This window comes from Dromiciops gliroides, chromosome 1, assembly GCF_019393635.1.
Source record: "Dromiciops gliroides isolate mDroGli1 chromosome 1, mDroGli1.pri, whole genome shotgun sequence".
NCBI classification, from domain to species: Eukaryota; Metazoa; Chordata; class Mammalia; order Microbiotheria; family Microbiotheriidae; genus Dromiciops; species Dromiciops gliroides.
Window position 1 is genome coordinate 718,777,676 of NC_057861.1, and position 17,020 is coordinate 718,794,695.

Consider the following 17,020-nt stretch of genomic DNA (forward strand, 5'->3'; position numbering starts at 1 on the left):
CATATTCAGTGATATGTGATCAGAATCCAATTCCAACATGTGGACAGCCTAAGTTATAGACTCTCAATTGGGACTGTAGGGACTGTTGTTGTTGTTGTTGTTGTTGTTATTGTTCTTTCCTTTGTTTTTTGCAAATGCAACACCTTGGGCAGAGCTGTCTGCTACTTTTGGGGGTGGGGAAACTGGATCCTGGAAAAACTGAAAAATCTCTTGCAAGCAAGCAAGCAGGAGGGTGATCAGGCAATCATGCATATCTATACATTGCCATGCAAATATTTGTAAACCTCCAAAATGGGCTGGGATTGGATTAGGGCTCCCCTTTTGTTCCTGTATGCTATCTAAACCAGTTTGCAAATGCCCTTTAGGCAGCCCTCATTTATCTTTCTCTAAAAAGCAGAAGGAGAGCACTTCTTTTTCTCACTACTTTTTAGAGTGTTGGTTGCACTGCCAGTCTATGATTCAAATCTGTAAATCTCTAGGGGTTTGAAGTGATGGAGAAAAAAATGTAGCAGAGGGATTGTGGTGTGGAAGGTGAGGAAAGGCTTTGTTGATAGAAGAGACTATTTGGTCTTGAATAGGCAGAAGTAAAAAGGATAGTTGGTTTAGCTATAGAAGGGGGAAGTCCATTACAAAGAACTGTGTGCCTGGGCTCTGAAATCCAGAAACTGGAGTTGAAATCCCACCTCCTATTCTTGCTACTTGTAAGTCCTTGAGTAAGTCATTTAACTTCCCTGGGCTTGCAAATTGAGGGGGTTGGACTGGATTGCCTGAGATTTTATGAAAAGCTTTTGTAAGGAAACACATTTTTTAAATAATTAAATGATCTAATGGAGTTACCAAACATTTAGAATACCATTGAACATGTTTTTCATGCAGAAAGTTTTCTTTCTGACAAAAAGCTCAATGGAGCTTACTTTCTCCTTAGTTGTTTACAAGGTATTTTATAATGGACATTTCAGATAATGTCAAGAAGGCATCTCTGTTGTGTCTATAAAGTATATAGGATCTAGGTGACTATTGAAAACTTGTGGTCAGTTGTCTGCATTTTCCAATACTCAAAAGTTGAACAACTCATAAGGTAGTATTTGTGAAATATCGATTATGTGTCTGACATGGTCCTAGACACTGAAGATACAATGACAAAAGGAAAATAGCCCCTGACCTCAAGAACTTATATTTTACTGGGGATGGGAGGAATATCATGTTCATTGAGAAGTACAGACAAATTACCCTGAGAAGTGAGCACAGTTTCTACTTTTCACATAAAGTTCATGGGTCCAACATTTAAGCGCTTCTTCCCCCCCCCCCCAAAAGAAAGATCTACCTTCTGAGTGCTCAATCTCCCTTGGAGAAATAATCCCTGTTCTGCCATTCATTTTCTGGCCCCTTCTAGACAGCAATACCTCTTCACACTGGCTCTCACTTTTATTACAGAGGTGACTTTTGGTTGAATTCAATGCCAAGGTCATGTCCCTTCAGCTTAAATTCAGACATGAGGCAGAAATCTTTCAGAAAAGATTCTTCCCCACTTGCATCACCAAAGACTCTGACACATGTCACAACGAAACAACTTTCATTAAGCTAGAGCAATGAATACACCTTCATTTGACGGACTCTGAAAAATCGCTTTATCTCTCCCCATTCCCATGACAGCTGTCATCATGTTGCAAGCAGAGATAAGGGTATTTTTTTTTTCCTTACCCAAAGTCTCTCTCCCCAGAGTTGTCACCAGCAGCAGCAACAACATAATATGCAATGTTACTGAAGGGAAATAAACACCAGGTTGGAAATTAGAGAATGGCATATTTTAGAAATTCTCCACTCATGGCACATCAATAAATCAAGAAGTTAAAATAAACAAAGCCAGGCTGGGAGAGTGGATGAAGTAGTTGGATTGAAATCAGGCACATGAGGGTTTCAATCTCACTTTATACCTTAACTGGTTGAACAACCTCATGGTCTGTGTATTACTTTCTTTATCTAAAAACAGAAACAAACAAACAAACAAAAAGCTATAATGATAATTATCCATACCTACTTCACAGGATTTTTACGTAGATCAAGTGGGCCAATGTATGCAAAGCATTTTTTTGGTTTGTTTGGTTTTTGCCAGGCAATGAGGGGTAAGTGACTTGCCCAGGGTCACACAGCTAATAAGTGTCAAGTGTCTGAGGCTGAATTTGAACTCAGGTCCTCCTGAATCCAGGGCTGGTGCTTTATGCACTGCGCCACCTAGCTGCCCCCTTTGCAAAGCATTTTGAAAATATTCTCTATTAAAAACAGCTATTAACACACACTCACACACACAAACCCTAGTAAAGTTAATTGTCTCATGAAAGTCACCTATGTGATCAAAATGAAGTTTTTTTACGCCCTTTGTCTTCAGGGATATTATTTCCATAAGGTTTTGGAGGAAACAAGGTTTGAAAAGCATCATAAGATCATCAAAGTCAATACAAGAATATACAATCTTATGTTTTAGAAGATTTTAAGAAACTTCTTACAAATTCCATAATTCAGATGCCAAAGAAAGACAGAGAATAGGAAGCAATGTTTGGGGGAGGGGAAGTTGACATGGGATAACCAATATAAGAATTTGTCTTAAGTATACAAGTTATATAGCTGGTCAACTAATTCCCTATCCCTTCTCTGATTGTTAATATCTATAAATTTATATAGAGGAAAAGAAGACAATCTTCATGGATGTTAGTGACATTTATATTGGCCATAAAGGTTAGCAAAGCTCTTACCTACATTATCTAAATTGACCCATTTACAACCTTGTGAAGGTATTGCTATTATTGTCTATATTTTATAGATGAGTAAAAACTTGGAGAGAGCTAAATGGTTTGATCAGGGTCACATAAGTAGAATGTCTGCCTCACACATAATAGCACATTTCCCATTTCCACATTTTATCTTTTTTCTTTTTTCCAAAGATATTGACAAACTCAAGCTTATCTAGTGAAAGATGACTAGGATCATGAGAGGATTAGATAGGTTGATATATAAGGACCAGTTAAATAAATTACAAATTATTGTTGTTGTTTGTCCACTGAATTTTTTTGGGGGGGGGCAATGAGGGTTAAGTGACTTGCCCAGGGTCACACAGCTAGTAAGAGTCAAGTATTTGAGGTCGAATTTGAACTCAGGTCCTCTTGAATCCAGGGCTGCTGCTTTATCCACTCAGCCACCTAGCTGCCCCTTGTCCGTCATTCTTGAAGAGGACCATGACATCTGGGAGGTGATGCCATGACTTATAATGAATTGACTTTAAGTGAGGGAGGGCTGTGGAAGGTCACCAACCTCTCTCTCCTGCAGAGCCATTTAGATCCAGTGGCAAGATATACATCTTGTCCTGGATGTTTAAGGCAAATGGGGTTAAATGACTTGCCCAGGGTCACATAGCTAGTAAGTTTCTGAGGTGAGATTTGAACTCAGGTCCTCTCAACTTCAAGGCCAGTGCTCTATTCACTGCATCAATCTAGCTGACCCCAAATTACAAATATTTAGCCTGAAGAAGAGGAGACTTGGGAAAGCCAAGGGATAACAGCTATCTTTAAGCACTTTCTGATCCTAAAGGCAGTAATAGGAACAAAGAGTAGAAGTGGAAGTCAGACAGATTTTAGCTTTTTTTTTTTTTAAACTCCAAAGTCGGCCTGTTCTCCATGCCTGGAAAACACTCCTTCACCTCCATTTAAAAAAAAATAATAAACATTTTTATTAAAGTTTTAAGTTCAAAATTTTATTCTTCCTTCCCTCCCTGTCCTCCCACTCCCTGAGGCAGCAAGCAATCAGATATGTGAGATTATGTAAAACTTTACCAGATTAGTCATTTTGTATAAGAAAACTTGAATAAAAGAAAAAAAAATGAAAGAGTGAAAAAATACATGCCTCAGTCTTTGTTCAATCAATATCAGTTCTTTCTCTGGAGATGGATACTATGCTTCATCATAAATCCTTTGGGATTGTCTTGGATCATTGTATTGTTGAGAATAGTTATCTATTATAGTTCTTTATCAGACAATATTGCTGTCACTGTGCACGATGTTTTCCTGGTTCTGCTCACTTCACTATATACATCAGTTCATATAAGTCTTTCCAGGCCTTTCTGAAGTCATCCTGCTTGTCATTTCTTATTGCACAATAATATTCCATCACAATCATATACCAGTTTTTTTTAGTCATTCCCCAATTGATGGGCATTCACTTGATTTCCAATTCTTAGCGACCACAAAAAGAGCTGCTATAAATATTTTTATACAAATGGGTCTTTTCCTCTTTTTTGGAATGCCTTTGGGATATAAACCTAGGAGTAGTATTGCTGGATCAAAGGGTATGCACCTTTCTATAGCCCTTTAGGCATAGTTCCAAATTGCTCTTCAGAATTTCACCTCCATTTAGAATCCCTAGCTTCCTTCAAAACCATCTCTTACAAGAGGTCTTCCATAATTCCTTTTTTTCCAGCTGTAGTTCATCCCCTTCCACCCAGAAAATAACTTTGTACAATATATGTACCACATACACACACACACACACACACACACACACACACACATACACATACACACACATCTATCTATCTATCTATCTACATACACATAACTGATTTACAGTTATATCTATCCAGTAGTACTTCTCCTAATTCAATAAGTTTCTTGAGTGCAGGGACCATTTCATTTTTATCTCTGATTTCTAAATGCCTAACTTAGTGACTGGTAGACAGGGGAAGCTTAATTAATGCTGACAGATTGATTAATCCATTGATTCACTATGTCAAATTCCCTTCTTATACAACAATGGTAGAATGGATCTGGAAACACTCTATTCAATTAATGTTACTTTGTTTGATGGGGTTAAGTGGAGTGTAAAGACTTCCCAGGAAATAGCCATTTGATCATATATTATCTTCATGGAGTCACTTCTTATTTTTCAAAGTTCAGAGAAAACCCTGAATAGTTATAATACTGCTTTTGCACTTCTGGTTAAAATTAAAGTAGACTCTTGCACCATGAGTGCTCAACCCCTAGATCTCCAGGAATTTTTAAAAAATGCCATTATCTACTTTGTAGATCCTTTTAACTGGATCTTCCTAAAACCTCCTAAACTCAAAATAGAACAAAAAATTCAACTGAGTATGGGAGAAAATTACAAGGCACTGCCTATACTTTATTCTCAAATTTCTTGTTATACTTTGATATGCAAATATTTAGCCGAAACCTCTCAGCACTGAGTTTCTATAACATTTACTCCTAAATTATTATTTTAATGATAATAGTGCTTTTAATTTGGACAACACTATATTCTCCAAAGTGTCAAGTACTTCCACACACACTAATTGAACTGTACTAAAAACAGGCTTCAAAAGAAACTAGGAAGAGACCAGTTCTATTTACTTCAAAATAGAACTCAACGTTATAGTGTTCATTAACTGTACCTATGGAAGTTGTTAAGAAGAGCTATCCCTGACTTAAAAACAATGATTGTGGGAATAGACAAGATAAAGTCGTGGTTGTCTCTTCAGGTGTAAAGAGATGTGATGAGCTTAACTGCTTTCTAGGGATAAAGCAAGATGGTCTATTTTTTTTTTAGGTCAATAGGATTTGGCCCTCTACACTAAACATTTATGAGTGAAATATATCTGCTTTTATCAGACAATCCAATTCAGGTGGTGTCAGGTAGAAATCCAGGCAATTGTTTTTCTTACAAAGTAAAAAACTTTAAAAAACTCCTCTGTATCCTATGTGCCTTCATTATTTCTTGATTTCAAGGAAAATAATGAATTTTCAGAATCTTGTTCTTGGAAATGTAAAGAATTAATTGTTATTTGAGGTTTTTATGCCTCAGTGCGCACTGGTCTGGAACTCCGCAAACTGCATGGTACTCCACCCACTGGTTGTAGCCATTGCCATGGTGCTGGCACCTCACATCATCACCACTCGCCGATGTCTACATGGGCCTGGCGAAATTATAATGATTGGAAGCCTAGTGAGGGCAGTCATGTGACTGTCGGAGCGGCCAGACAATTGGTTGGGGGCTGTGTGGCGTTTCTTCGAACAGGGAGAAGTTGCCATTCTAGCTGGAAGCTGGAAGGTGATAGGAGCTCTGCTGTGTATTCTCAGTAGATTCCTGGGCTGAGGGAGGCTGCTGGTATCCTTCCTTGCCCCAATATTGCAGCGAGCTGCTTAGCTAACACTCCCAAATTAAAAATTGGTCCCCACAGTAAGGATCTCAAAACCATTTTATTATTCTTGAACATCAATCCCTCCTACAGGGTGGGCAAAAGTCATGATGTTTTAATAACTTTTTGAAATTTTTTTCCTTTATTTTTCACCACTTATGAGTTTTGTTTTTTCTTGCATAATGCAATTTCATTTCTTATACGTATTGTATGTGAAGTTATTAAATATTGAAAATCCTTTATGACTTTTGGCCCAACTTGTACAAAATCTACAATAAGTGGGCAGCCAGGCAACTAGTTTCTGAAGATTTCTTTCTTTCTTTCTTTCTTTCTTTCTTTCTTTCTTTCTTTCTTTCTTTCTTTCTTTCTTTCTTTCTTTCTCTCTCTCTCTCTCTCTCTCTCTCTCTCTCTCTCTCTCTCTCTCTCCCTCCCTCCCTCCCTCCCTCCCTCCCTCTTTCTTTCTTTTTTTGCAGGCCAATGGGGGTTAAGTGACTTGCCCAGGGTCACACAGCTAGTAAGGGTCAAGTGTCTAATGTCAGATTTGAACTCAGGTCCTCCTGAATCCAGGGCTGGTGCTTTATCTACTGCACCACCTCGCTGCCCCCAAGATTTCTAATAAGAGGGAAGCCACTATCTTCACAGCAGCCCATTTTACTTTGAGATACCGCTAATTTTCAATGAGTTTTTCCTTACACTCAGCTAAAATCTGATTTCTACTTCCACTCATTGTTCCTATTGCTGCCCTTAGTATCATGGAGAACAAGTTTAACCCCTCTTTCAAGTGTTTGAAGATAGCTTTTGTCCAATGGCTTTCCCAAGTCTCTTCTTCAGGCTAAATATTTGTAATTGGGGGTGGGGGGGTTGGTGAAGTGGATAGAGCACTAGCCTTGAAGTTGGGAAAACCTGAATTCAAATCTCACCTCAGAACTAGCTGTGTGACCCTGAGCAAGTCACTTAACCCCAACTACCTTAAACATTTAGGGCCATCTGCAGTTGTCCTAATATCTTGCCACTGGACCCAGATGGCTCTAGAGGAGTGAAGTTGGTGGCCTTGCATAGCTCTCCCTCACTTAAATCCAATTCATTGTAAATCATGACATAACCTCCCTGATGTCATGGTCTTCTTCAGGAATGAAGGACAAACAACAACAATTTATAATTTATTCAACTGATCCATATATATATACACACACACATTTATATATACATATACATATATATAAACCTATCAGTCCTCTCTTGATCCTAGTTATCATTCACTGGATGAGCTTGAGTTGGTTAATACCCTTGCAGAAAAAAGATGCTCAATAATGAATACGGTCCTCCAGATATGATATAATCAGGGTTGAGCAAAGCTGTTTAATTACCTCCTTTGTACTGGACACTTTGGCTCCATTAAAGGCACTTATGATCATATCATTATTTTGACTTCTTATAAGAATTTAGTGAAAATTACATTCGACTATTTAAGGGCCACTTGCAAACAAAATGCTAGCAAAATCATTGATGACAATCTCCATTAAAGTTTACCACTTCAGTAAATCAGTCATTCACGCAACAATTCATTAATTGTCTCATTAGTGCTTTTTTAAAAAATATTTCACTAACTTTATTCTATCTTCTTTTGAACATAAATCCTATGCTTACCTAAAATCAACTTTGGAGGTACACCAACATGACCTTTTAGGCTCCCTGAGAAGGTTTCTTATAACTTCACTTATAACTTCTCCTTGTCTTTTGTTCAAAAACAAGAACACACACATATATAAGAACTTAATGCACTTTCTCTTTTGGGAGGTTGGGATGGGATAACACAATCATACTAGTTTACTGATTACATATTCCTTATCAATACCCTGATTTTTTTTCAGTCATGTTTAATAAGACTATACAAGAACCATATAATCTCATTAAGGATAAAGAACATATGCATAAAAACAAATAGTAATACAAGGCCTAAGTTTCCAAAGAAAGAATACTAGACGAAAAATAAGGTTTAAACATTAGCTGTGTGACCTTGGGCAAGTCTCTGAACCTTAATTCACTAAGGTATAAAGTGATGGAGTCAGACAAGAAGAGTTTTAATTCCTTCTACTGAGTCTCTGTTCCTCTGTTATTAATTCTCATTGGGAGGAATAGTAAATGTACAGTCCTTTCAATCATCCTTGAAAGTTGGATAATTACTCATTGAGTTTGCATTAATGTCCTCCTTCTACTTTTCAGGACTATATACAAAGATTGTTGAGTATTGCAGGGTCTTTAAAGCATTTGAGCCCTCGATTCCATCTGAGAGATCATTAAAAGGCAACACAGCCACAAATATTATAGCCATTTTCTACAATCAAGGTCTGAGTATCAGTTTACATGGCTTTTCCACCTTAATCATATGGAATGAAAACAGCCTGGGAACAACAACAAAGCCTTATTCACACCTGTTATATTCACTAAAGAACAAACCTTTTGTTCTCTTTCCATGACCCAAATGATGACCCTTGTTCAGTTGATGAATTTTTTCCTGTAACAATTTTTTCCTCTCTCTTTCTCTGTCTCTCTCTGTCTCTCTGTCTCTCTGTCTCTCTCTTGCTCTGTCTCCTCTCTCTCTCTCTGTCTCTCTTTATCTATCTTTCTGTATACACACACAAAGAACTAATATTTATTTGCTTTTTTCCCTAAGTATTTCATAATAGGAAAAACTACTACATAGGTTCTACTATATGTGTGTGTGTGTGTGTGTGTGTGTGTGTGTATACACCTTCAACTAGCAATATAACTTGCAACCTAACAATATGAAATAATAACAAGAAACCTAATCCTACAGGAGAATTTACCAAGAATATTTGGCAGAAGGCTCTGGGATCCTTAAGCAGTAACCCAGGGCACCTGGAAAGGTGAGGGTTCCTAGGGAGTCAGTACTGTTCTACTGCTTTTCTCTCCATGGCATGTGATTGTGCTGATGGAGAAGCTGAAGCCCCACCCCTTCAATGACAAAACTTGCAATTAACTCACCTGTCCTAAACAATCCAGAAGCACAGATGACACACTTCCTCTTGAGAGAAGTCCTGGACTTTTTCTCAAGTGCTCTGCTCTGAGACATTCTTAAAATCTGAACATCACAGAAAATCAACTATATTCCATATGGTCCTGAGAGAAACTCCCTTCCAATGCCTGTGTCTAATCAGTAACTAACTCATTAATATCTCCTTACCCAGAAGGTAAAAAGCCATTTGTGAAAGGTTGAGCACTTCAGTTTCATTCTTGGGATGAGGAAAAGAACTTCAGAAAGCTTAGAGAAAGTTTGTTGTTGCTATTGCTGTTTGGTTGGATTTTACACAGAAGTGCATACAATTCTCCAATACTAGCTTAACATCAACTTAAAAACAAAACGTCCATTCCCAGATAACCTCTAAGAAACATCCTGTCAAGTGTCTTGTTCATTTATCTTCACTTCACAGACTATGATTATCTGGAATGTCTGCACTTAATGTGGGTGTCTACATGGGTAAATCCAGAGCCTGACTCACAAAATCTTAAGTGGAGTGGAGGAGTTGATTTGGGACTTGAAATAGCAAGCAAACAGCGGAGGTGTGTGCTCCTAGAAATGCATCCAGTCACACTCAATGAACAGCCCCCATCAGGCCAACGAATCTATGCCAGAAACATCTCGAATACCTTCCAGTGATCTTCGCTCTGGCAAACTATTCTAGATTCATGTGCACAGTCACCATTTCTTGAGGGAATTATCCTTTTAAAAAAGCTGACAGAGTAATTTTATAGCCACCTGCCAGTCTCTGGAGGAGCTATGCCCAATCATTCCCCTTTTCTTCCCTTTATGCCCTAACCTACTTCAATTTCTGACTTATTTCCAGAGTCACTTGCTGTTGCTGAGTTAGTCCAGTATTAGGGACCTAACACTGGATGGTTTTTTCCTCACTTATACTTCTCAACCAGATCATCTCCCCCTGGCAACATAAAGGGGCACTTTGAACCAGAGTGTACTGGAGCTTCTCTACTTCCTTATTTACATTTTCTGTGCAGGCCACTCAAATTTCTATCCACTGATATAGGGTTTCCTTCTGGCAAGTCTTAAATCTGTCTCCTTTAGTCCCCTTAGCCAACTGCCCGGGACAGTCAGCTTCTGTAAATTCTGTCATCTGCTTGGGAATCTACAGCCCTGCATTTTTATACCTTGCCATAAGACATACTTTATTTCTTTGCGGTCTGTCTGATGGTCTCCTTTTAATGTTAAATCATCACACTTCCCTGTTGAAACAACAGGCTGATCCTCTTCAAGGCATTTCACACTCATGAACACAACTAGAGCATCTTCCTTGGAGGAGAAGCTCTTTTAATTAGAACACAATGGATGCAGAACACCCAGGCCCAGGGACAAAAAAAAAAAAGGCATAGCTGCGACTTATCTCTGATTTACAGATATACTTTTAGTAGATGATAAAACTGTCAGACACATCACTGGAACTATTAACTAGGCAATATTGAATTGAACATTCAACATCATCAGATGCACAGACTTGAACCCCAAAGTAATGTCCCTGTAGGTACCTTGTATAACTTCACAGACAACATTGCAAAGGGGTGTGGGAAGGAGGCTAGAACACATATTGAATCTATCTGTCAACATTATGTTTTTGAATAAGAAATGAATCCATAAATACAAATTCATTTCAGTCAAGTGCAGGCAGAAAGGAAAGACGCAAGACGGCAAATCCGAGAGATTGTTTCCATTATGGCCTTTAGTTACAATGGGGCTCACTGCCCCCAAAATGAAAAATACCTAGTTTTATGAGACTTGGGATATTAATTTTATATCTCGTGTGGATTCTATAATTTTTCCAAGTTCAATCTTTTATAGTCTGCAAGTTCAGTCAGAAATAGCTAACATTTGAATTCTGGCATAGAATTCCATCCGCCAGTTTCAGCCATGAATCGATAGTGAGAATAAAATGAACATTCCAAATTTACTTTTGAAATCTGTCATGGTCACGACCCTGCTGTGTGACAAGAAGATGGGGATATTCTGAGCTAACCAATGTCTGTCATCAAATGGTCACTTATTGTCCGGTCTGGGCTTTACTTACTGGACATTTTAAACTATAAGTCCTCAATGGTTAAACGACCCATTAGAGTACAATGTTCTTATCTTGTCGTCATTCAATGGGCATAGTTTTATTTCATTGACTAGAGAAAGAAATGGAGGGCTGTCAATATTCAGATGGAAGTTCAAATCCCGATGTAAACCACACACTTATTTATTTAAAAGTGAGTATCAATCCCTTACTAAAGTATGTGCAAGTTGTTGAGAATGAGATGAAGTCAAACAGGGACTTCCCTCAGAGAGCTTGTATTCTATCTTAGGATAAAAGCTGTGTGAAGATAAGTGAATACAGTCTGATATGAACAGGGAGGAGGCACTAAAACAAGGAGATCAGAAAAGGTTTTCCTTAGGAGTGTTATCTGAACTGAAACTTGAAAGAAACTCAAGATTCTATGTGGTGGTGGAGATGAGGATATGTCAGATACAGAGAAGAATCTACACAGACATGGAAGTTAGTTAAGGCAAGCCAATTTTTCCCTGGCATACTGTTGAACTTGTGAGCTAACCATCATTATTTTGCACTTGGCTTCAAAGCTTTAATGTCCCCCTTTTAATATTCTTTGGGTGGGGGCCTCAGTGATGTTCTCTGAAGTAATGTGTCAGCCTCTAGCATTAATGATTACTGTACCCCCCCAAAAAAACCCCTTATTTAAATTGAGTTTTAAAAGTGTTTCATTTCTCATTGGGGCATGAGAAAAATCATATTGAATTCTCCATGATTATACAAGGAATTCCTATAAGAAATCTAGAAACCTCTTATGCTGTCATTGTTCAACAAGATGCTGATTTTTTCAGGGGAAGTAAAAACAAGGGGACATAAAAGCTGCCTAGTTATCATGTTTTCTTTCTTCTCTTTGTCCTTTATAAAGTTGTTCCAGGATCAGATACTAAAGATAAATGAGGATTAGGAAAACTGCTTTCAATAAACTCTGTGGTTCTATCGAATTCAATTGGATTTGGGATTTTTTGTTGTTGTTGTGACAGTCTCTTATTTTGTGTGTGTGTGTGAGAGATGAAATTAAAAAGGGGTGTAATCATTTTCAGTTACCAAATGCATAATAATCCTTCCTTGCTTGCTTATCTGAAAGGTGTAAGTTTGTATGTCCTAAAGTCTGCAATATGAATGCATGTGTACTCTTGTTTCATAAAGTCAGTGCATAGAATGTTTATGTAATATAATAAAGTTACTTTCAAGAAATTGTGGAAATGGAAAGAAACAGCAACACAGATGATGTAAAATGGTAAATTATTCAAAACCCACTATATTTGCATTTAGAACATTGGGTGGATGCATGCATATGTGTATGTATTTACAATACTTAGGGGATGGAGGACCAGCCTTGCCCATCAGGAAACCCCGGATTCAAGTCATTCCTCTAAAAAAGACTAATTTTGTAATCCTGGGCAAGTTACTTAACCTCTTGTCCTATCAAGACTAAAACAGGATAGGTTATATATAAATTGTGGCATGCATCAATGGAGGAAGTTTCCATCGAGTTGTTGCCCACATAAATGGAAACTGAAGTCCCCTCAAACCACCCCCTCTCTTTCTCTCTCTCTCCACTCCTCCCCCCACCATCTCTGTCTCTCTGCCTCTGTCTCTTTCTGTCTTTCTGTATTTTAAGGAAGGTATTCAACACTGACTTTATCTTAAAGTCATTATTAGTTTATACTCTGGATTTTTGCAGTTTGGGCCATAGGAGGAAAGGGTCTGGAATAAAATAAACAATTAGATGGAGGAGTCAAAGAATCATGAACTTTTACAGTGAAAAGGCATGTTAGGTATCTGACTGAAAACCCTTCATCTTACAGACCAGGGACTTGGCCCTCAAACAAGGTTAAGTAACTCACCTAAATTCATACAACTAGTTTGCAGATCTATGGAGATTAGCTACTAACCCAGGTTAATCCACAAAGTAGAGAGTGCCAAGCATGAATAATGAAATGTCTAAATAAATACACAGAATTACTCGTGAATATTAAGATGCTACTGCGGACGGAATCTTTCTTTTTCTGCATCAACACCATTTGCATTTGTCTTGTTGTGGTGCAGATGGCTTGCACTGTACCCTTCATCTCGTTCACTCCCCATATGCTGGGCTGGTAGAGCTTTGAAGGATTAGTCTGGGTCCCTTGCTGTGGATTCCCCTTTCTCTACTTGGGACAGCAGTACTAAAGTAACCACTAGCACAAGGGGAACAAATCGCCTCCCTAGTTCTTTCCATGAAGGCCATGGGAGGGTGGAAGGCCTAATTTCATGGCTAAAAATACTGGCTGGATATTGGTCAAAACAAGGGAGCCTAAGAGGGCAAGCACTTTGAATTGCTATTATGTGAATACACAATACACTTTATATTTTTCTATACTATTAAAATGAAAGCTTCCGTCAACAACTTCATTAATGTTTATGGTGTTTTAAATTTATTCCAAGCCTAATCACATAATCATTATCAATAGGATTATAGCTATAGAGGTGGGAGAAACCTTAAAACTCATCTGGTCCAATATCTTTATTTTGCAGATAAGGAAATGGAAGGGCAGGATTTTGAAATGCCTCCCCCAAAGACAAGCAGGTAGTTAGTCTGCAGCAGCATCAGAATATCCTACTTTCTCTCACCATACTACCCTGTCTTTTCTATAGAATTTCACTTCTTACAAAGTCCATCATTACAACATATGGTAACCCCATACTTCCTTCTGCTTAATGCTGGCCTTGTGAACTAACTATAGCATAACTTCTCAAGCAACAGCCAACACTCAGTGTCACAACATAATGCACACAACTGGGGAGTTGATTTTTCTCATCTTTGGAAATAACTCAAGCATCTTAAAAACGTTAAGGACAAAGCCATAAAATTCCCTGAGCTTTGTCATGTCAGATCCTATGGTTTGTTCTTAAATGCCCTATGTGGAGGCAGACAGATGATAAAAATCAAACTTAACTTCTTTGAAACAATTACAGACCATGTCAAAATCTCCACTTCCACCTCCTGTCCTGTCTTCTCTATCCTGCTCTTCCCCTCCAAAGGGTCTGAGATAAAGTACTGTATATGAAAGAGATTAGGAGAGTCTATTTTTAATCATTCAAAATGACATATCTTTTAATACAAGGAAAGTATATTTTTGAACTTGGTTTAAAATGTGAAACGGGTAAGATTTTTAGAATTTACCTCAGCATGCCAATTTCCACAATGTTATATATTAGATTTATGTTACATTCCATTCGGTATCTACTGGTGTTCATTAAAACAACCACCACCACGACAAAAAACAAAGCAAATAAACAAAAACCTTGCTAATTACTTTTTAAAAGATAGAGACCTTTTCTGCACCCATTCTACCTCCTAAAGCTCCCTTTGCTTTGGAATGAGACAAAATACAGTCCTTTCACATACGAAAAATACAAAGAAGCAAGAGCAGATTAAAAAACAAAAACAACTCTTCTAATAACATCTCCAGATACTTAAACTGGACTTACTTTCTTCAAAGGAACTGGCCACTTCACAAGCATGGCTCAGGGCCAGGCTGCTACACAGAGACACCTCAGCCATCCTTTTCACTGGGACCTGCCAACTGTCAGACTTTCTCTGTTTGCTTTGTGGTGGGTGGTGTCTTCTTTCTTTTTCCCTCCAAACCTCAGTCTCTGCAAATATCCAGGCTCCTATAGGCAACCATCTATTGTAACTCATCTTTTCTGTACTTCGTTTCCCTCAACCAGATCTAATGAGAACATACTTTGTCCTCACCAGTGAAGCAAGCCAGTGATTTTTTCTGCTTTGAGACTTACTGCCTATTCAGGAGAATTTTATTTGCACTCAGGAAAGTCTTATATCATTCTCCCCCACAGCACCTAGCTCAGTAAGCTCACAGACATGCTGGCTTTCAAACAGCTACGATTTCAAGGCAACTTTGGTCCACGTCAGCTCTGACCATTGGCTCCAGCAGTTTGAGCCTGCTCTATTCAAAATCCAATGCTACTACAACACTTCCTTAGCTCTACTCCGAACACAAGGTGGGTAAAAGGAATTTAGTTTAAATTTGGGTCAGGGAAATCCAGAGGGGGAAAAATAATAACCCTTATATCTCTGTCCGCTGTGATACTAATCTTTAATTTCATTCTAACATAGATCATTCAAAAGTCATCACCCAAGCAATATTAACTGTAATAAATTCAAATAGCATTCTTTTTTGATCAATGCAGCTTGCATGAACACAAATTAATAAGATATATTGCATTCTAAACTTGAAACATGAACCAAAGTGGGGTTTTTTTTACTTATTTGTCTTACTTTTTTTAAAAAAAGTGACTTTTTTCAAAGAGAACAACCAGACTACATAAACTCTTACACTACTACTTTTTACTCCAATGCTATCCTAAAATTTTATACAGAAGTTTATAATATAAATCATATTCTTAGATATGACATATACATAACTCATATACATTTGTATTTCAACACATCAAAAAAGTTTCAAAACACCATGCAACAGAAAACAAGTGAAATTTCTACATTCATGCATTCGTCTCTAGATCTCTTTTCTGAAAAGTCAATTAAAAAACCAAAACCCAGATTCCTTAAATAAAGTCCAAAATTAATGACAACTTTGCTTCTACTAAAGTATTTTGCGTCTACTAAAGTACAACATGGGTTTAAGATACTTCCCTTTTGTGAAATGAGACTTAGTTATACTTACATTTGTCATTTGCTATGACGAGAGATATCACAGGAGAATTAAGCACAAATTCTAAATATCTTGTACAGCAAAAGCTTCGTAAAAGGATTGTTCCAATAAAAGCCTTTCACTTCTATTACAACCATTTGGAGACAGCTGACTTCCTGTTATTAATCAACTATATAAAAGATCCGACCGAAACTGCAAGCTCCAAACAGATCACTCTCTGGTGTCTCACCGGCTCAGCTCAGCTCAGCTCAGCTCAGCTCGGCTCAGCTCAGCTCGATTCAACAAAGAGCAATGGAACAGTCAACCACTTGCCGCTTACAAAGTCACATTCACATGCAGCTATGTCAGGAAGGGTGGGGGGAGGAGAACACACACAACACGGGCACTTACAGAACTGTAAAGTAAAATGTCCCACTTTCTCTTTACATGTTACAGCAAATCAAACAGAGATTCCAGCTCTCAGCAAGTCACTGCTTCACTACACAGATCAACCAGGCAGAACGGGCCCTTATGGATTGCCTATGCAGCTGGGAGATAATGGAACCATATTCTCAGCTGGGACTAGAGATGCCTGACTGCTAGTCACTGCGCACTGCATGGCTCTTTACCAACATTAATCAGAGAGTACACTGCTTCGCGGCTGTATTCCCCAAAGGCCCTACATAATTAGCGCATGAATCAAAGACGCACACTGTGAGAGTCACACACATCTCTAACTGGATATCCTCATATCGATCCTGATTAGGAAATCCAGTTGTTTCCCTGATCGTCTGTGTTGTACCTTTTAAAATACAAATACAGATGATGTGCATATTGTATGTGTACTTTAATAAATATTTATGTATTGACAGATAACCACAACAATCAGTAGCTAGATTGATGGATCAATTGATCGTTTGGTTGACAGAGAGACAGACACGAGGATAGATAGATAGATAGATAGATAGATAGATAGATAGATAGACAGACAGACAGACAGACAGAGACAGCCACATATAAAGAGTTGTTGTCTATAGATTTCTAAGCAGGTAGAAAGATTTAAA

General features: G+C 38.1%; 1 protein-coding gene across 6 annotated transcripts in view; it reads right to left on the reverse strand.

Annotated features, from left to right (window-relative positions):
• CNTN4 (contactin 4) overlaps positions 1–17,020 on the reverse strand; it is a 1,173,040-nt gene that overhangs the window by 600,069 nt on the left and 555,951 nt on the right. The window contains exon 1 of one of the 6 annotated variants that reach the window (XM_043978089.1): positions 16,368–16,513. The exons of 3 other annotated variants lie outside the window; for them this stretch is intronic. The gene's annotated coding sequence lies outside the window, so the exon portion shown is untranslated. Of the gene's footprint in view, positions 1–14,772; positions 14,874–15,989; positions 16,247–16,367; positions 16,514–17,020 lie in introns of those variants that run through there. 2 more of the 6 variants (XM_043978088.1, XM_043978090.1) reach the window with 2 other exon arrangements.